This window comes from Cupressus sempervirens, chromosome 9, assembly GCF_028749045.1.
Source record: "Cupressus sempervirens isolate cs-2001-9-10 chromosome 9, ASM2874904v1, whole genome shotgun sequence".
Taxonomy (NCBI): domain Eukaryota; kingdom Viridiplantae; phylum Streptophyta; class Pinopsida; order Cupressales; family Cupressaceae; genus Cupressus; species Cupressus sempervirens.
In genome coordinates this window covers 337,414,162-337,436,940 of record NC_143126.1, presented here as the reverse complement: position 1 = coordinate 337,436,940, position 22,779 = coordinate 337,414,162, and positions in this window count along the sequence as shown.

Sequence of the window (22,779 nt, the reverse complement as noted above, 5' to 3'; positions counted from 1 at the left end):
GCTAACTTTCTAAGATACAACTTCAAATGCAACAAATCTCATTGTTGATACAATAAGGTGTACTTCTAGAAAAATGAAAATGGAATTAAAGAAGAAAATATTATCAAGCCTTTACAATTCTAGTTTAGAATTTCCTATACTTCCTCAATCAACTATTTGAGTAACTTCTCATTTACATTACAATGCTTTGGCATAAAAAACACAAGTATGCACTTCACTCCTGCAAGAACATGCATACATACACCATTCACACCTTGAATAAGAAAAATATTCTTTATTTATATTAGTATTCAATATTATATTTTTTGATCAAAATAATAAGACATGTGATACTACCATTGCCTCATTTTAATTAGTACATTTAATTACAATCATTGGACCTAAATTTGGGAAATACATCACCACAACATGTTATTACAAAAAAGATCACACATAAGATATAGAAAATTTTAGCACAATCACCAATGCCATAGGAATGCCAAAACCAAGTCCACAAGATGGAAACCAATGATCATTAGATGAACCAATGACTATAGGTAGCATATTGATGAAGTCAAGAACTAGGAACAATTATCACCAAGCACCAAGAAAAAAATTCTTGATCACCACAATTCTAAAACATGAAGTAATATCTAATCAACTATTGCAAGCCATCCAAGAAACCAGTATGTGTATCAATAAGTAGAACAAAAAAGAACTAGGTATACATGTTCAATTGCGCTAGGATATGACACATATTTTCTATAAGAACTAGTCCTACTTATTACCAAAATTGTACCAGGAAATTGCACTAGATGTACTAATAGTAGAAATAAGATACACAAACTTAGAAATTAAATAGAAGATGTAAGGTATTTTCATTTTGATAATTTTTTTGTCAAGCTACCAACCAATTGAGTGATGCAACAAAACATGTCAGATAATAGTCAATACTAACATGGTGTTGGTATTAATGTTTTGACATCAATGAAAATCAATACCAACACTAATGTACCATGCCTAATAGTTTTGATAACTCCCTTAAAGATCATTTTGATATGTGGAGCTAGGCTCTCAACTCCCCATATAAAAAAAATCTTACAAACCATCAATATATTGAGATTTACCACTTTTCAAATTCACTATACCTTGATATATGTCTACCATTAAAAAAACATAGTGAAGATGCCAATTATGCATGGCTTATTTTTTTCATTTTTTTCATTTTTCCATTCATATAAGTGTAGTGACCCAAATTGTATCCCTATGAAATTTCAATCTTTAATGAGGCCTCATTTTAGTGTACAAGGATTTTGTGTCTACTATGATTGATCCAAGCTTGATTTTGAATGCATTTTTGGAAGCTCCATATCAAATTTGACCCTTGACACAAATCCAAGCTCGAATTTACTAGTATGTGGTGAATAGGTGGGAATGGAATGAGATATTTTTCCCCTAGACTAAAAATCATCTCATTTCCAAAAAATTGCCCAAATAGGAATGGTGTAATGATCATTTGATTTAAGGAGGATCCTTGAATCTGTGTTAGCCTTCTTTGATTTTGAGCCCCAAAATAGATAGGTGATACATAAGACAAAAGTTATCTCCCTCATTTTGGCATATCTAATTACATAGAAGCATCTATAGGGTGCCAACAAGAAGTTGAGTCTACTTTTTGGCCAAAAATTGGAACTATTTTCCCATTTTTAAAAGTTTGTCATGTTTGAGTTGAATATTTGATGCAATTGAGGGTTGAATCTTAAAACATATTAGGAATAGAAGTTGCAATACCAAAAGTCTACTTTCTAAATATGTAATGTATTTTAATACCCAAATGATAATTTTAAAAATTTTTAGTAGTCATTACTAAAACCCACATTTTAAATTTACCTATTTTAGGACTATACTATGCTTGCGTATGACAAGATAAATTTGATGTAAATGAAACTATTTCTCTAAATACTCTGAGGGAGGGGTAGACAACTTAATTAAGATTGATGAAAATCTTTTTTTTTGTATTTTTCATTGAATATTATTATTTTATTAATTTTTTATTAGGCATAATTATTTTTTAAAGAGTCTTGTATAGAGCAAATAACTTGACCTAATTGTATGATTTTTTAATTTTAATTTTTATAAATTATGTAGAATTATCTCTAGTTTGATGTCATATAATTCTCTTAGCAAGAAACTTTAAAAAATAAAAGTTATTAAAATAAAAATAAAAATACTTTATTCTCGAGAGGTTTATAGATTTATTTCAATAGAAATTCAATTAGAATAGAAAACTTAATCAAATATATAAACAAATTAATATTTTTAATCCTCACAATCTGATCTATAATGGTTTTTTTTTTCACCAAAAACTTCTGTAGAAAACTCATTCTTATTTGAGTCCAAAGTGGAAAAATTGTATGTAGAATGAAATAGCCTCCAACATTTATGTCAAACCAGAAAAAAGATTAAGGTTGGTTGACCAAGCCCTTTACAAAAATAAATTTGAAGCAAATTTAGAGAGAATTTTTTTAATTTTTTGAAATGATGTCCTACATATGAAACATTAGCTTGCTTTTCAAGTGCACATTTGGATTTTGGCATGCTAGAAATGGATCCCTACTTCAAAATGGGGTGATGTTTCAAAATTGAAATATTTCCCTATTCTAAAATGTGATAAAAATTCTAAAATAAAATGTTGCCCTATTTCAAAGTAGTATTATAAACGTTTTTACTAATTTTTTAGAATTTTACTAAAAATTGAAATATTTGAAAATCTTAAAAAACTAACGTAATATAATATATCATACATGTACACAATCTAATGTAATCTTCAAATATCTACATGTTAAAAATTATCTAATCTATATAAAAATCATATAATCTGATCTATCAAGTTCATGTACATGTAAAAAAAATATAATCATATATTTTATTTAACATGTTCTCATGGGTCTTAAATTACCATAATGGGGCCCAATGTGTCCTAATAGGTTCTAAGGGGTGATAGGACTACTCAAGACAAATTAGGATGCATTCATCTCATCATTTAGCATGTAAACTAAAATAGCTAACTACACATGTTCATCCATAGCATGAAACAAATGATACACGACACATTAAGTTTGGGACCCAAAAACCATCCAATGAGAAGGTAAAACTAGAGTGCGGATGAAACCCACAAATCTTTACTATTTGAATTTTAAAGTGTATCCAATGAAGGTTATAAGAAGTTTGACCATAAACTATGATCTACCTTGTGAAATGTCTTCCCTGTTAAAGACTTACAAAGACTATTAGGTCTCACCCTATTAATGGATTTAAACACCCCACTAGAAATATGCCTTGTTAGAGGACTTAAACTTATAATGAAACAAGCACTTAACTAGGAGACATATGCAAGCCTATTAGGACTACTATGTTAGGAGATTTTCTCTGAATCACTTGTTAGAATGATTTAACACCATGATCCTTCAATTGGCACTCTATTTCTCTTTCCTAGTGTGTATTTGATCCTTTTGATTAGATATGTCTCCTTTATCCTTTCTCTACTTCTCTCTATTCTCTTGTAATTGATTCTACAATTCATAACATTATCACAACCTATATATCCCCCAGGAATTCTCTCTACTCTTAACATTAATCTCTCTTGCATCTCCTTCTCTTCCTTCATGCATACACACTATTTGGGGTTTGTCTCTTTAAGTAAACACAAGTTGGCTAGGGTTGGGTTAGAATCAACAACTATGGTTGATCCATTTTTCTACTTAGAACATCTCTCAATTTGATTGGTTACATGTACTATGTAGAGACTCATAATATATATCTATGTACATCTTCTAGATCATAAAAAAATCATTCAGTCAGCCCAAAAATGGTTTACATAGAAGTTTGTGCCATTACAAACAACTATGCCAAAAATTGTTCACTCAATAATTGAAGTCTTTGATGCTCAAAATTCACTGTATCTTCAATATTGTAACTCAATTCCCAAATGAATTGCCATACTCTATTTACTTGGCTATTGAGTGACTCGACACTCACTATCTACTAGACACATATTGGTGCTCTACATTGACTATGTATATTACTCACAAAGTAATGTTTGCTACCTTATGCTTGATATGCTTTGATCACTCAACTCACATTGATTGCTTGGCTTGCTTTGATCACTTGGCTTGCACTATAATTCTACTGAATAATGACTAAGGCCCCATTTGGTTATGGGAATACCGGGTGCGGAATAGGGTTTTCAGCGCCAAAACCGGGTTATGGAAGAAAACGGTGGCGTTTGGTTCATCAAACACATAACCCAATTTTGGGTTTCGTCTGCCAATTTCACTCAAAAATTGGAACAAATTTCTTCCAAGAAATAGGTGGAAGTTGAAATGAAAACTAGGTTTTGGGTTTCTATGAATGCGTTTGAATAAATCGTTGGGTCCGCCGAATCCACCTTAGGTTTTTGGAAGAACAAATTGGGTTTTTTGGAAGACGACGGTTGTATTGTTTTCATGCTCTGTTGTGCGAAGGAGAGGGTTTCTGGTTTGCTGCGTTTGTTGAGCTTGTGGGTTTTCTATGGCCGTGGTTTGTGAGGGTTTCTAGTTTGTGGGTTTTCTGTGGCCGTGGTTTCCTATGGCCGTGGCGTGTGGTCGTGGCATTTTCTATGATTTCTCTTCTCCACTTTGAACAGCGGCGACGGTAAACGGTTATCCTCTCACACCCACCTTTTCATACTGTATTTTTTAAAGTTTTTTTGGTTCATTCAAATGTAACTGTTTGTTTCAAATCTATTTTTAAAATAGTCAATATATGTGGTAACTGTTTGTTTCAAATCTGTTTTTAAAATAGTCAATATGTGCTCACTAATAAATTTGACTCTAGTGCTATGAGAGATCAATACCAGTGAAATGAAAAATTAAACTTTGTAACAATTTCTGGCTGTTTGTTTTAAATCTGTTTAGCAAAATAGTCAATATGTGCTCACTAATAAATTCCACTATAGTGTTGTGAGAGATCAATACTAGTGAAATGAACAACCAAACTTTGTAACAATTTCTTGCCAGTAATGAGTTCTAGTATGTTGTTGTGAGAGATGAATGAAATACCATTAAATAGAGCCAAGTCATAAACTTGTGCTCACTAATAAATTCCAGTATAGTGCTGTGAGAGATCAATACCAGTGAAATGAATAACTAAACTTTCTAACTGTTTCTTGCTAGTAATGAGTTCTAGTATACTGTTGTGGGAGATGAATGCAATACCATTAAATAGAGTCAAGTCATAAACTATGCATGAATCAACTATGTATAGATCAATGTCAATCATGGCTTTTATCTATACATAATCAATATGTGCTTAATAATGAATTCCAGTGTGTGCTCATGTGATTACCTATATATATCATAGTGCCAATCAAGCAAAACATGGCAATCATGGCTTTTATCTATACATAGTTGACCTATACATAGTTTATCATGGTTCAAATCTGCTTAGGAAAATAGTCCAATATATGCTGTAACAGTTTGTTTAGAATCTGTTTGACAAAATAGTCAATATATGCTCACTAATGACTTTCAATATAGTGTTGTGAGAGATCAATACCAGTGAAATGAACAACTAAACTTTGTAATAGTTTCTTGCCAGTAATGAGTTCTAGTGTACTGCTGTGAGAGATGAATGCAATACCATTAAATAGAGCCAAATCATAAACTATGTATAGATCAATGGCAATCATGGCTTTTATCTATACATAATCAATATGTGCTCAATAATGAATTCCAGTATGTGATCATGTGATTACCTGTATATATTATAGTGCCAATCATAATAGCAAAACATGGCAATCATGCTTTTATCTATACATAGTTGACCTATACATAGTTTATCATGGTTCAAATCTGTTTAGCAAAATAGTCCAATGAGTTCCAGTATAGTGATGTGAGAGATCAATGCAATACCATTAATCAAAGTGAATCATGCCAATGAAATGAACAACTAAACTATGGATATATCAAGTATGTATTGATCCATGCAAAATCATTCAACATACTTATGAGGTCATAAACTATGTATAGATCAATGTAGAAAGAAACTCTATTCCCATTGCCAACTATGCTACTTTTCATCTTCTAAAAGACGAGCCTCAGTTTCAACGGACCCAACGATTTATTAAAACACATTCATAAAAGCCCAAATTCAAGTTATAGTTTGTGCATGTGTATGTACATGCATACATACATTTGTGTGTATGTATGTACACACATACATACTTGTGTGTGTACGTACATGCATGCATACATACATGTGTGTGTCTACATACATGCATGCATACATGTGTGTGTGTACATACATACATGCATACATACATACATACATTCATGTGTGTGAATGTACATACACACACACATACATGTGTGTGTACGTACGTACATGCATACATACATGTGTGTGTGTGTACGTACATACATGCATACATACATGTGTGTGCACATACATATATACATACATGTGTGTATACATATAGACAAATGGAATCAATATTATGCTTTCATTGGTATAGATAGATTACATGGAGTATAATGACACATTGTAATTTGTTCTTTATGGGCTTATGATCCTCGGTAGTTGGTACTCCTTGCTGTATTTGAATAAATAATTGACTTCTTAATGCAATGAGGCTAGCAAATAATCATGTTGTATCTCGATAGGTGATAGTTGATATTTCATAACTGATAGTGTTTAAATTGTCCACCTTTCAGGTCACTGATGGATCCTATGGAGAGTATAGAGGTCCAAGGAAGCATAGTTAGGAAGACCACATACACCCGCATTCTCACAATTCTTTTTGCTTTTGTTGGCATAGCCAAAGTACTGGTAGCCCGAGAAGGTAGTCAAATGGGTAAACGAATAAGAAAAGGAAATTCCTTTTGTAGAGACATTATTCATTCGAATGAGGTGGATTGTCATGATCAGATTTGGATGAGTAGGGCAGCCTTCTTTTCTCTAGCTCGTATTCTGAGGCTAAAAGGAAGCTTGAGAGATACGATCCACTTGAAGTTAGAGGAACAACTAGTGATGTTCCTCCACACCCTTGGGCACAATCTAAGGAACCGCAAGATTTCCCATAACTTTGGGCACTCAGGAGAGACAGTCAGTCGATACTTCCACAAGGTTTTGATGGCTATCTTAGCCCTTCACAGAGATTACTTCATACCACCTAATCCAGGCACTCCTCCTGAAATTAGTGGGAAGGATCGTTTTGAACCATTCTTCAAGGTAAATCACACATTATTACAAGTTTATTTTCTAGAATGTTGTCCTTATCTTATTATTACTTGAGCATACATTTGATCAGTGTATCATATCCCATAGGATTGCATTGGAGCCATCGATGGTACCCATATTCTAGTGCGAGTTGATGTCAACATACAGGGTAAATATTGTGATAGAAAAGGGAACCTATCGCAAAATGTTATGGGTGTCTACTCCTTTGATTGTAAGTTTCAGTATTGCCTTGCTGGTTGGGAAGGCTCTGCTGCAGATAGCCGTGTTCTAGCCTCAGCTCTATCCAGATCAGATCCACTTGTAGTTCCCCCTGGTAAACCAAATCACATTTTAATATACTCAAGGTTATGCTAAATGGTTCAAGTATTAACAATATACTTTCTTTATATAGGAAAATATTATCTCGTGGATGCTGGATATCCAAATGCACCTGGATTTCTCGCTCCTTATTGGTGTACATGCTACCACTTGAAAGAGTGGTCAAGAGAAAACCCAATAAACTCTGCACATGAGTTGTTCAACCATCGACACTCCTCTCTTAGAAATGCAGTAGAACATACATTTGGTATTCTGAAGCAGTGTTTTCCAATCTTAAGACATGCAACGTCTTATGATATCATGACACAATCCTATATTGTTTTAGCATGTTGCATACTTCACAATTTCATTACGATAGAGGATGGCCTTCCATCGGAAGAAGCTATTGAAGAGGAAGATGATCGTGATGGGATAGAGGTGCCACTGCTTGAGACATATGGGTTGTCTGAGGAGGATAGAAATGAGTGGGCCCAATTTTGAGAAGATATAGCAAATAGGATGTGGGAAGATTATAGATCTTGAGAATAAATGATTTATTAGAAGGTAATGTGCTTTATATGATTAAATTGATGTATGCATATACAATGATGGTGTGTGATTTCATTATTCTGATATCAGTCTTTGCTACATTCTAATTAAATAAAAAGAACATTAACTTTCAATTTCACACCTACATTATGTACAAAAATTGTTGATCATATCTGCAATACACAATTCAACTTGAAATATAGATTACATTGATTTAAATGCAAGAAAGCACAATTATTATACGTCTTTGCATTGAGAAAGTACAATAACATGCTTCATAATGGGGCTCATGACTATTTACTTGCCATTGATACCACCATTTTTTCTTACTGGTAGTTTTTTTGATGTTGATGTGTTATCATCAATTATTGCTTAAAATGTGTATCATCTTCAGTTAAATTCTTTCAAGTTTATTAAATGTTAGCCTCATTGCATTAGGATGTATTAAAAAATGATATTTAAAGTTTATCATCTTCAATTTTAAATGAAATACAGCAAGGAGTACCAAATGATGAAGATCATAAGCCCACTAGTAAGAAGAGAACAACAAATTCGTTGAAAATCCTATTTTTCTAATGTTACTGCTTGCTGCATTCCATTTAAATTTAAAGAGCAATAACTTTCAATTTCAGTCGTATGATTACTTTAAATCATAATACGTTTACGTATTCAATATGTTAGCCTTGTTCCATTATGACGTATTACAAATTGATAGTTAAAGATTTTCTACTTCAAATTTAAATGAAATATAGGAAGGAGTACACAATGGCATATACCGAGCTCATGATGAGCATGGACGGATCTGATCATGTGAACTAGATGTGTTCTCCCATTACTTTGAGTGATATAGATGGATCCCTCACTGTGAGCAACAAATCTTCTTCTTCAAAGAAGAAAATGTGGACAAAATTGATGGAACACAAATTTTTAGACTTTCTCCTTGAACAAGTCCATCTCGGACGGAAAGGTGAAGGTGGGTTTAAAAAAGAGGCGTGGACTGCGATAGAGAGGACATTCAATGTAGCGATGAACTTGAATCTGTCACGAGGTCATTTTAAGAATAAGCTAAAAACATGGAAAGTAGGATATAAAGTAATGAAGGACTTGAAAAATACAAGTGGGTTAGCTTGGAATGAAGAAACTCAAACTGTGGATGCTGAGGATTCAGTGTGGGATGACCTTTTGAAGGTAGGATGATCTTTGTACTCTTTTCATTGAATAAATTTTCCCTTCTTATTTTAATATTGAAAAACTTACAACCTAATCCATCTATTAATGCTTATATGTAGAGGAGAGAATTCAAAAATGCAAAAATGTATAAGAGGTCACCTTTCCAATATTTCAATGAGTTGGATGTAATTGTCAGTAATGACATTGCTGAAGGGTTCGCATCTACAACACCCCTTGATGCTGAAGAAGGGCACCCTATGAACGATGCATTTAATGTGCTTGATGAGGATGATACTAATTGTGGTACACCTCTTGACAGCCAACCAGATATTGATGAAGAGTTATATCATTCCAATCAGTCGAGTGCAAGTGCTAGAGGGAATCCTCCACCATCATCATCAAGGAGGGGAAAGAGGAAGAAGACATCTTTGGCTGCATCATTGGATGTGATATGTGAAACTATGAAGGAATTGAAAGATGGCCTCATTAAGCCTCAGATTGTAAAAGTGTATAAATCTGAAGATGATAATATTTTGACTGTTACATATACTGCTCTCAAAGCTGTCCCTGAACTGAGTTGAGAAATTTTCGTGAAAGCACATGATACCTTCATGCTTCAACGTGAAAGAGCCAAAGGGTTCTTGATGATGGATGAGGTGGAGAGAGTGGAGTGGATTGCAATGACATTTGGTACCATTTAGCTATTTCAGCTACTGACTGGATTGCAATGACTTATGCTGCATGATTACTCTATTCAATGGTTTTGCATTAATCTCTAATAGCACTAAACTAAAACTATATTAATCTCACATCACTATATTGGAACTCATTATTGAGCACATTTTGACTATTTAATTAGTGATCTCTCACAACACTATATTGGAAGTCATTAGTGAGCATATATTTACTATTTTGTTAAATAGATTCTAAACAAATTGTTACAGCATGTATTGGACTATTTTGCTAAACAGATTTGAAGCATGATAAATTATGTATAGATAAAAGCCATGATTTTCATTGATCTTCCATGTATCCATACATAGTTTATGCGTTGGCTGCGTTTAATGGTATTGCATTGATTTGTACATAGTTTATGACGTCATAAGTATGTTGAATGATTTTGCATGGATCTATACATACTTGATATATCCATAGTTTAGTTGTTCATTCCATTGGCATGATTCACTTTGATTAATGGTATTGCATTGATCTCTCACAACACTATACTGGAACTCATTAGTGAGCATATATTTACTATTTTGTTAAACAAATTCTAAACAAACTATTACAACATGTATTGGACTATTTTGGTAAACAGATTTGAACCATGATAAATTATGTATACGTCAACTATGTATAGATAAAAGGCATGATTGTCATTGATCTTCCATGTATCCATACATAGTTTATGAGTTGGCTGTGTTTAATGGTATTGCATTGATTTGTACATAGTTTATGACATCATAAGTATGTTGAGTGATTTTGCATGGATCTATACATACTTGATATATCCATAGTTTAGTTGTTCATTTCATTGGCATGATTCACTTTGATTAATGGTATTGCATTGATCTCTCACAATACTATACTGGAAGTCATTAGTGAGCATATATTTACTATTTTGTTAAATAGATTCTAAACAAACTGTTACAACATGTATTGGACTATTTTGCTAAACAGATTTGAACCATGATAAACTATGTATATGTCAACTATGTATAGATAAAAGCCATGATTGCCATTGATCTTCCATGTATCCATACATAGTTTATGAGTTGGCTGCGTTTAATGGTATTGTATTGATCTGTACATAGTTTATGATGTCATAAGTATGTGATTTTACATGGATCTATACATATTTGATATATCCCTAGTTTAGTTGTTCATTTCATTGGCATGATTCACTTTGATTAATGGTATTGCATTGATCTCTCACAACACTATATTGGAAGTCATTAGTGAGCATATATTTACTATTTTGTTAAACAGATTTTAAACAAATTGTTACAGCATATATTGGACTGTTTTGCTAAACAGATTTGAACCATGATAAACTATGTATAGATAAAAGCATGATTGCCATGTTTTGCTATTATGATTGGCATTATGATATATACAAGTAATCACATGAGCACATACTGGAATTCATTATTGAGTACATATTGACTATTTTGCTAAACAGATTTGACACAAAGAACCAGACACTGTTACAAAGTTTAGTTGTTCATTTCACTGGTATTGATCTCTCATAGCACCATACTAGAATTTATTAGTGAGCACATATTGACTATTTTGCTAAATAGATTTGAAACGAATAGTTACCACATCTATTGACTATGCTAAGCAGATAGCAGATAGAAATAGAACCATGATAAACTATGTATAGGTCAGCTATGTATAGATAAAAGCTAGTGATATACTTGTAAATTTCATTATTGAGCACATATTGATTATGTCTAGATAAAAGCCATGATTTCCATTGATCTATACATAGCTTATGAATTGGCTCTATTTATATGGTATTGCATTCATCTCTCACAGCACTATACTAGAACTTATTACTGGCAAGAAATTGATACAAAGTTTAGTTGTCCATTTCAGTGGTATTGATCTGTCATAGCACTATACTGGAATTCATTAGTGAGCACATATTGACTATTTTGCTAAACAGATTTGAAACAAACAGTATGTATGTACACACATGTATGTATGTACGTACGTATGTATGTATTATGTGCATATGTATGTACACACATGTATGTACGCATGTATACATACTTGATCTATGCATTGCATTGATCTCTCACAACACTATATTGGAACTCATTACTGAGCACATTTTTACTATTTTGCTAAGCATGTATGTATGTATATGTGTATGTCTGTATGTACACACATGTATGTATGTATGCATGTATGTATGTGCATATGTATGTGCACACATGTATGTACGTATGTATGTATGTATGTGCATATGTATGTACACACATGTATGTACATATGTATACAAACTTAATCTATGCATAGTTTAGTCATCCATTTTATTGACATGATTGGCATTGGTCAATACACAGGATAGTTGTTCATTTCATTGGCATTCACACGATTGGCATGTGAAGTCATTCCAGATGGTTAATTGGCTTTGTGTAATGGTATTGCATTGATCTGTCACAACACTATATTGGAAATCATTACTGAGCACATTTTTTCTATTTTGCTAAGCATGTATGTATGTATGTGCGTATGTATGTATGTACATGCGTATGTATGTACACATGTATGTACATGTGTATGTATGTATGTATGTGCGTATGTATGTATGTCTGTGCATATGTATGTTCACGCATGTATGTACGTATGTATACATACTTGATATATGCATAGTTTAGTCATTCATTTCATTGGCATGATTGGCATTGGTCAGTACATAGTTTAGTTGTTCATTTCATTGGCATTCACATGATTGGCATGTGAAATAATTCCAGAGGGTTAGTTGGCTTTGTTTAATGGTATTGCATTGATCTCTCACAACACATAGTTTATGATCTCGTAAATGTTTGGTATAGTTGTTCATTGCATTGTTAATTAGAGTTATATTTGAACCATACATACGTGGAATACACAAGGAGTGGCAAATGATGAATGCTCAATTATAGAACTTGAAAGCATATAGAAATGTGATTTGCTAGATGATTGTATAGTTCATGATTCTATCCTATGTTATATCTATAGTCCTAATTTGCTTGCATATGTTTTTATTTTTTTATCTTTTTGTCCCTATTTGATTTCCTATGTATGTTCTCGTTGACAAGATTATCAAAAGTATTGAGGATTTTTGGTAGATGATTGTACAGTCATGATTCTGTCCCATGTTATATGTATATTCCTAATTTGCTTGGATATTTTTTAAATTTCTTATTTTTTTTTCCACAATTTGGTTTCCTATGTACGTGCTTCTTGACAAGATTGTCAACGGTATTGATAAAGTGTCTTTCTCTTGTATTTTTTTATTGCTCTTGATTTGCTAATATTGCAAGACCACACATGCTGATAAAAAATGAGCTATCTGATGATTGTTTACTGTGTTTGTAAATGATCAATATTTCTGATGCCACTCCTTGGTGTATTCCATTAAAAAAATAATCAGGTTTTAATTTTTCAAGCATGTTTAGTTCATATATGTAGGATTGAACATCTAACAATACAAACAGTAATGGGAAGATTGAGCAGCATGAGAGGGTTTCTGTCAAATCTGGGGCATAAGGGCATACATTCTTGATTTCTTAGTGTTTTCGTATGTAACGGTGTGTCGTCGAATGTGGGGCATAAAGGCATCCATCATGGATTTCTCAGTGTTTTCATGTTTAACGGTGTGTTTTCACACCACCATCAAATCATGGATATTGTTCTATCAAGTTAGCAAGTTTTCATATTGTAGTAATTATGTGAAATTCATTATAAGAATTTCATGATGTTAAAATATGATTTATATGATTAATGATTTTCATGATCTTTTTTTTTAAATTGCATGTAAAATCTATGTTGCCAAAATTCCACATTTTTTAAGAGCAATTATTAACAAAGCATCATTTTTCTTGTTAAAGTTATCATCAAATGTTTAATGTATGTGAATGTAAAATGGTATATTTTTTCCTATATAATATTTAACGTAAAATTTTAGTTGCATATTTTGTTGAATAATTAACTAACTTAATAAATTTATTAAAAGGGAGAGATACATAGAGGGGCAGAGAGTGCGGGATAAGAAGGGGGGACGGAGGGACAGAGGGAGAGAGTGAGAGAGAGAGAGAGGAGCTTGTGTGTTCCTGCATCTGTAGAAAGGTGTCTGTTGATGTGTGTTTTATGACTCACCAAACAGTAGAACAAAATATTGAAATATCTTATCCTCTCTTGAATATATATCTGTCTATGACCTCATCAAGATCTTCAAATGTCTCCTCCCCAATTGAAAGTATTTTCCAAGTCGAAGATAGCTAGCAAAATCCTTTTGGTCTTTTCCTCCCTCCACAATATCCTTGTGTGCATAAACTCCATTGAAAATGTTCAGTGTTAGAATCAAGTGAGTAGGCCCTTTCAAGCTTGGATGGATAATACTCTCCCCTGGCTCTTTATCTGTTAGGAACTTAATGGTTTCATTCTCTTGTTCACTTCGTGAAATGGAATCCTCTTCTACAAAATATGGATCCTTAACCTCCTTATCCTTATCCTATTCACCCTGATAATTATCATTCTTTAGTGAACTCTCTTTGCAAGTTAACTCAACTAGGTACTTCACTTTTGTCATAGTTTTCACCCAACAGGTAAGGATGTTGCCTTCTACAATTTTTTCTAAAGGATCTATATCTAGATCATCAGAAAGCTCCTCTTTCAATATTATTCATGTCAAGCTTGATTCTAGATCACAAATTATACGATGATTTTGGACTCTGCGGGGACAATTTTTCCCATTACCAGGGTCTCTTCATTTTCTCCAGTCAGCAGATAAAATTCCTCATCCTGAGATGGCTCTTTATATGGTGATCTCAAATCCTGAAATCCATGTAACAATTCACTCTTTATGTCAGCAAGGGTTTCCTTCTTTTTATTGGATGTCCATTGCTCCACACTTCTAGCATATTCATCAATATCAAGGGCATTTAATAGATCAGGATATTTTTTTGACATGCTCAATAGCCATTTCTTGTGTTTCCTCATCTATATCATCTATATCATGTCCAGCTTCTTCACAATATATGTCCTTAGCCATTTTCTTGGCAAATTCATATGACTTTGGATGAATTCTAGTATCATCCAATGGATCCATAACATGGTTTTTAGATGCTGCTTGTCCATTCCCTCTAACCCTTAAAAAAACCAATAGCATTTATAAAGACAAGTCGCTTCATAGCCTCTACAGTTGGTTGCTGTAGCTATTACCTGCTCAACAGCTTCATACTTTTCATCTGGAGTAAGGAAATGTTCTAGTGAATGAAGCTTCAATGATAATATTTCTTTGCCAAGACTATATAATGTTGCAACCATGGCCAATGGATTCTGAAGATACCGACCAAGAGCCACAACATGCCTCACAATCCCTCTCTGTGTCGACAACTAGTCTTAAGAGATGCGAGAATTCTCATATAGTGTAGGCAATAATTCATCTGCATAAACAACATTTATTGTGTCCAATCCTTCTTCCAAATCATGTGGATGAACACAAACACAGGGAGGGATAGAGAGAGGACACAAACACACATATTTAGCGGCTAAGTCACAAGGTTCAAGTTTCAATTCGAGTTTGGCAATTATGAAGTTCGGATGAACTTGATAATAAATTCAATTTGACGATAAATTTGTCTTACACAATTTTTCAAAAATATATAATATATATGATCACAATTTCCAACAATGGGACAAAAAATAACTTCGTACAAATGATTGCATGTATGATTATTTTTTACTTTTCTTTGCTAATAAATAGAATTAAAATAAAAAATAATAATCATTTTATTTATTATTGACTAACAAAATAAAACTGTGAATATTCAAGAATAAAAAATAATAATAATGTAGTCTAATTATAAGTAAATTATATCATAAATATTAATAATTTACTCATTCTAATCCTTGTGTTTCACTAATTAAATAAGATTAAAAAAAATTAGATCAAATTCCAATTCCAATTTCTAAATTGGCAACCAAACGCAGAATATGGATTTGAAAATTCATCTTCCGTGTCAACCAAATGGTCCAACTATCTTCCTAAAATACATAACCAGGTTTTTGAAAACCTGGTTATCAGATAACCTGGTTATGAGAAAAATTCATCTTCCCCAACCAAACAGGGCCTAAGTGTTTTGTCACTAGCTTGTCAAAACCAATATGAGATTAACAATCTCCCCATTTGACATGAGTGGCAAAAACACATTGTCATGCATATACAATCTGTATTATGAGCATGACTCAGACAATATATATCTATTACTTGATTCTCATACAAAATTTCAAAACTTTTTTCTTTTTCAAAATGGATGAGTTATAGTCATACCTCATTCCTTCATTACTCCATTACCCCCCCTTAGTAAATGTTCCCTTTCTGTATCTAAATTTGATACTCCTGATGAGTATATTTGTTGTACCCTATTTTTGCAATATATCCCTTTATATTTATTATCCCCCTTTTTGACACTAATGTCATGGGTGGTGCACTAATAGTGTGTTTATCTAAAAATAATTTGTGGATCTCCATTATGATTTTCAATGTTGTATCCCAATTGTTGTATACTACCTCTAGAGATTGATATTGGATGTCTAGCTTGACAACAAAGTTAACTAGGCCATCATGAGCGGAAAGATGAAAATATTTCTTCATCAATGTTTCAGCATAGGATAGTTCCTTGTCTAATACTTCCATGTGTGAGGTTAACATGGCTTTGATGTTGATCAAGGTAGCATGAATGTTAGCATCTTGTGCTTGTAATGTGGCTAGTTGACCTTGAGTAGATAGTAATATCTAAAAATGAGTGTGGATTTGACCAAGAGATAGTTTCAATGTTGCACTCATGGATTGTAAATCTCCTTGTAGTTAGCCAATAGTCCTTTGTACTTCATGTGTGAATACATTAACATCACAAAGCTTTGTGTATAGAAAAAAGATATTATTTAACACCTTTTTCACATCCTCCATTTTGGTTGCTAGGTCAACCTGTCATAGTGCAAGGGAACTAGATATCCTATTATTATTGAGATTCACCAATATTTTCTATACAAAAATTATGATTCTAAAATAATTGATGATGTAAATAATATTTAAAATAAGAAAATTGAGAGATTTTTTGATAAAAATAATTTGGTTTTTCAAAATAATGAAAGACTCATTAATAATTTATATCTTTTTTTGGAGGGGGGTTTCTTATAGTTAACCCTACTAATAGGAGTCACAGAAATTGGTAAGGTAACCAAAGTATGTATAACAATTTGTTCCTCTGGAGAAGTAGTCACCTTCAATACTTTAGACCTATCAACTTGACTTACTTCTTGTTGATCTTCACCTTGAATTTGTGGAGTAGGTATAGGACTAGATTCCTGACCTGATTTTACTTCTATTTCATCTTTCTCAACTGTAACTAAGGCCTGCTTAGTTGAAATGGGTGGTACTAGAGACAATGATGCTAGTGTTTCAGTAATAGCACCTAGCTATTTAGTACTTACAATTTGATCTTTTGTCTCTATAGATGCACGGGGCACACTAGATGTATCAATTTGTTTCTCCCCTGTTGTTGTCAGTTCTACCTTATCAATTTCATTAATTCACACCATTATAGGATTTGTGCATAACTATGCTCCCATGGTAGAACTCTTCAATATTTTCTTCAAGTCATCATTAGTCAAAGGATTGATGTTCTAAGAAGAATTTTTAGGAATATCCTTGATTAATATTGAGTCCTATTGACTCACTTGGTCTACATGTGGAGGAATGACATTCAACACTTGTACATCTTATACATTTTGTTCATCTTGCTACTCTTCTTCAACTGTGGCATCTTCTATTATTGCTTCTTCCTCAATTCCTTCCACACTACCATCCTTTACTGATACCTCTTATGCTAGTGTAGTTATCTCTTTCTCACATTACTTAGGTTCTTGAAACTCTTGCTCACCTTTGTCTTTTATTGTAGGATTAGGTAACCCATAAATAGATCTCCAAATAGATGTGCTTTTGGTTACCACATCCTTAATCTACTTATTCAATATATGAAAAGCTCTATATTTGGGGGAATTTTTTTTTTTTGACTTTTCCATAGCTTTAGTAATAATCTTCTTATCCATTTCTAGCATTACTTGGGCTAGAGTGGATTCCCTAATCTATCTCTCTTTGTGTATACTATATTTCCATTTCTGCTCAACTCCGTCATATAGATTTTTATGTAGTGAGTTGGAAATCTCAATAGGAGTTGACTTGAATGTAGCCATCATCACATAAATGGCTTCCTTAATAGTATTTGTTCAACCTTACCTAACTTATCAAAATCTATGTGTGCAAAACTAGATAAATCTACATTTGGTTTTATATTGTCACACAAATTATCTAATTCAAAGGAGGGATTGTGGCTTACCACTGTGATTTGACTTATGTCATTAGATTTTGCCTTCTCCTCATTTGAATTGACCACTAGACTATGTTTCCTCCTTGCATATGTATTTTTAGCTAGTTGGCATAGCTCTACTAAAGAAATAGTCCTCTTTCCTTTAGGTTTCTTAGCAACCTTGACTATACTAAAGCAATAGTCCTCTTTCCTTTAGGTTTCTTAGCAACCTTGACTATCTTTTTGGATGCCCTTGTGCTAGACCTCGTAGGAGAAATTTTTGGCTTCTATTGTAAAATTTTCACAAGCTTCTTGGGTTTCTCCACTTTAGGTTCCTTTGCCTTTCTTTTCTTCTCAATAGGCTTGGGTGCTTCCTCAACTTCTTCTCCCTCAACACCTTCTTCATGAACTTCCTCATCTTCTCCTTATCCTTGAGTGATTTCTAAAGGGGCTTGGACTTGTTCATCCTCTTCATCATCTTCTTCTTCTCCCCATTTTCCAAATCTCTCCTTTAGCTTCTTCACAAGTTTATTCTTCTTTCTTACCATAGAAGTTGTCTTCAAGTCAATTGTATTCTAGACTTGGCTTCCTCATAGTTTCCAAATGAGGTGGCACTTTTATCTATTTCTTCTACCAATAGTGTTGTAATAGCTATAGATACATCATCAACATTGATCTTATATGGCAAGGGCTTAAGCCATCTAACCCTAGGAATAACTGCCTGCACTTATGTAAAACTAGCATCAACTAAGAAGAAAATATCATTGTAATTTTTCTCCACCTATGACACTAGAATCCTTAGTCTTTGTTTAATATATTTCTTAAAATTGCTCAATAAATTTTGAAATCTGAACTATGATAGACCTATTGGTTTTCCAAACAACTTTTCCAAATGTAGGAAATGTTTTTTTCACATAAAATAATATACAAATTATTAAAGAACCAAATTTGCAAGATACACTCTTAGTTTTCCTTAATGCCATAAAGTTTTCAGATAGTTGTCAAAGTTGTACCTTGACAAGGTCATAGGTGTGGCCTCTCTTAACCATTTTGTATCCCAAATATACTACCATGAAAGACATGTGATGTAGTCTAATACACCAAAAGAACTTGTGAGCTATCACTCTCACAAAAAAGGAAATTAGGGGGTCTAAGATATAATCTATAGACATTACCCTCTTGTTCCATATTGCACCTGTGTTCTCAATAATATATTTTGAATCACTTTGCATGCTCTTGGGTTTGTCTAGGGTAGGATACCTTACCACTCAATTGGTGATCCTTTTAGTGATCTTAATTGGTCCATTTTCCAACTATATGAAGTCATCATGTATTCTACTAAGCACAATCTTTATCTATTTAGTCTTTGAATATATTAGGGAAATCTAGGGCATGAGTCAACCCTTTCCTTTCTACAATTTTATTCTCTTCCCTTAAGACTTCATCTACACAAAGTTGACTAAAAAAATTCCTTATCTCCATGTCTGTTATACTTCCAAATTTTCATGTATATTAATACATGACATCCTAATCATTAAGACTTTTAGTGGTATCATTGATAATGCACTAGATGGGTCTTCTTTATATGCAAGTTTAGGTATTGTTGGAAAGGTGGTTGCCTTACATCATTACTAATTAATTACACATTAAAAAATTCCTTTCCCTCCTTCCTAACACTTTTAGAAGAACTAGCTACCATATTTGATACTTAGGGTTCATAAAAATTCAAACAAAAAAACTTGACACCAGCAAGATACCTTTCCAATCTGATGGATATATCGAGTTGCAACTGAATTCGGTTCATAAATGGAAGAATCTCCTATTTTAATTCACGTTCATACTCTTCATGCTCTTTATGATCATTGGTAAATCCAAATGAGTCAAAAAATAAATAAATATCCCTTAAAATTATGTAATAAATTCTTAATGCTTATACAACTGTAAGCTCAGTCAATATAGGATTTCCCATTCACTTGGCTTACACATGATTTCCACTATGCTCGATTCACATAGAAAACTCAGCCAATACTACTATATCTTTATAACTCAGCAACAAAATGAAAACTAAACAATACATTGAATCTTAATTCATGCATATATTAACTTTTCAAAACTTAGATTCTTGGAACTAATGTAAAATATATCATTGAAATATCGGTCCCACACATACCTTTTGATTTCCTAGTTGGAGGCGATGTGATCACCTAATCCATTGGATGAAGTGATCTTACCAAAACTTAATGTATTGCAATCTTCCCTCTTCTTCCATGTCTTGTTCATTTTCACTTTGACCTTCTCAACATTGACTTTATCTTTTCCTTTATTATTACCATTAATTGATGTTGGTGATCTAGTTGGATATTTTCTATTGATATGACCAATCTTCAAACAACTAAAGCATGTAGTCTCACTAAACCATCTATTGTATTTTTCTCTAAAATGTGTTCTAATGCAATTCTTAGGAACATATCATACTCTTGATAAATAGTGACAACTGTATCTTGTATTGTAGTCCCAATTGTAGGATTTTCCATTTTGTTGTACCTTTTCTTGTTTGATGTCCAATTGGCATTAGAATTACATTCATATACTTTATGTCCATACTTTTGACAATTATGGTAATATCATTCAAATCTATGTGTGGTTAAGGTCTTGGTCCTACATTCATGTGCTTGATGTCCTTGCTTGTTGCACTTATGACAATAACCCTTGAATTTCTACTCAAGGTTTTGATTTGCATTGTTGCTCCTATAAACATTTTCTGTATGACCTAACTTTCCATAATTATGAAAAGTGGGTTTGTAGTTCTTACCTTTTTTATTTCCATTTTCACCACTTTTAGATGATTCTCCTTCCTTAGTATTGGTGTCTACTAATTTAGTAGTATCATTGTTAGATCTATGAGCTCTCATTAGTCTCTCAAAGTATTTGATAGTTTCACTAGGTTTGTTGAAGCTTTCAGCAAATTCATTTTCTTTTCTCAATTCATTCCTTAGTTATTCATTCTATAACTTTAGGGTTGCGATCTCAATATATTTTCCATTTAATTCATGATTAGTAATCATCACTGGATTTATTATTTCTAGTTTCATGTTAGCAATCCTTTGTACTTTTGATATCTTCTCTTCTAGTTCATTGGTTAGTGTTCTTTTGTCATCTTCAATCATGAATTTGTCTTCCTTAGCTTTCTTTTTTTTCTTGGTTACCTTACATAGAAAAATTGATTGGACTTCGTATTCTATGTTAAGATTTCTGACCTCTTCAGTTAGGGCATTATTCTTTTCTATCAGATCTACAACTTCTGCATCAAACTCTATTGAGTTCCCATCTGCAAACAATTCAATAGTGTCTTCCTCTTGGTAATGAGTGTCATTTTCCTCAATAGCTATCTATTTTCCTCTCTTTAATACACATTTTCCATTAGTTGGTGTAGGGAAAGCTAGATTTAAAACTTCTAGTTCTCAATAGTCTTTCCTAACTTGTAGACTTCCATATTCAAGATCTTTCCTCAAAGGTACAAACCTTTCCTTTTCAAAGAACAAGGATCTAATACCAATTGTTGAAAATAATAATGGAAAAGTAAACTTTGATATCATCATTTAGCATGTAAACTAAAATAGCTAACTACACATGTTCATCTATATCATGAAATAAATAACACATGACACAATAAGTTTGTTACCCAAAAACCCTCCAATAAGAAGGTAAAACTAGAGTGGGGATGATGCCCACAAATCTTTACTATTGCAATTGTAAAGTGTAGCCAATGAAGGTTACAATAAGTTTGACCATAAACTATGATCTAACTTGTGAAAGGTCTTCCCTACTAAGGGCTTACAAAAACTATTAAGTCTCACCCTATTAAAAGATTTAAACACCTGCTAGAACTATGCCTTGTTAGAGGACTTGAAACTTGCAATTAAATAAGCACTTGGTTAAGAGATTTACACAATTCTATTAGGAATACTCTATTAGGAGATGCTATCTACATCACTTTTTAGAATAAATCAATACCATGATCCTTTGATTAGCACTCCATTGCTAGATGTTAGATCTTCTCTTGCCTGGTGTGTAATTAGTCCTTTTGATAAGATATGTCTCCTCTATCCTTTCTCTGCTTCTCTCTATTCTCCTCTAAATGATTCTATAATTCATAACATTATACAAAACCTCCATAGCCACCATGAATTCTCTCTACTCTTAGCATTTTTCTCTCTTGTTTCTCCTTCTCTTCCTTCATGCATACAAATTGTTTAGGGTTTGTCTCCTTAAGTAAACACAAGTTGGCTAGGGTTAGGTTAGAATCAACAGTTGTGGTTGATCCATTTTGCCACTTAGAACATCCCTCAATTTGATTGGTTGAATGTATTGCTTAGGGATTCATAATATACACTTTTATACATCTTCTAGAATCATAAAA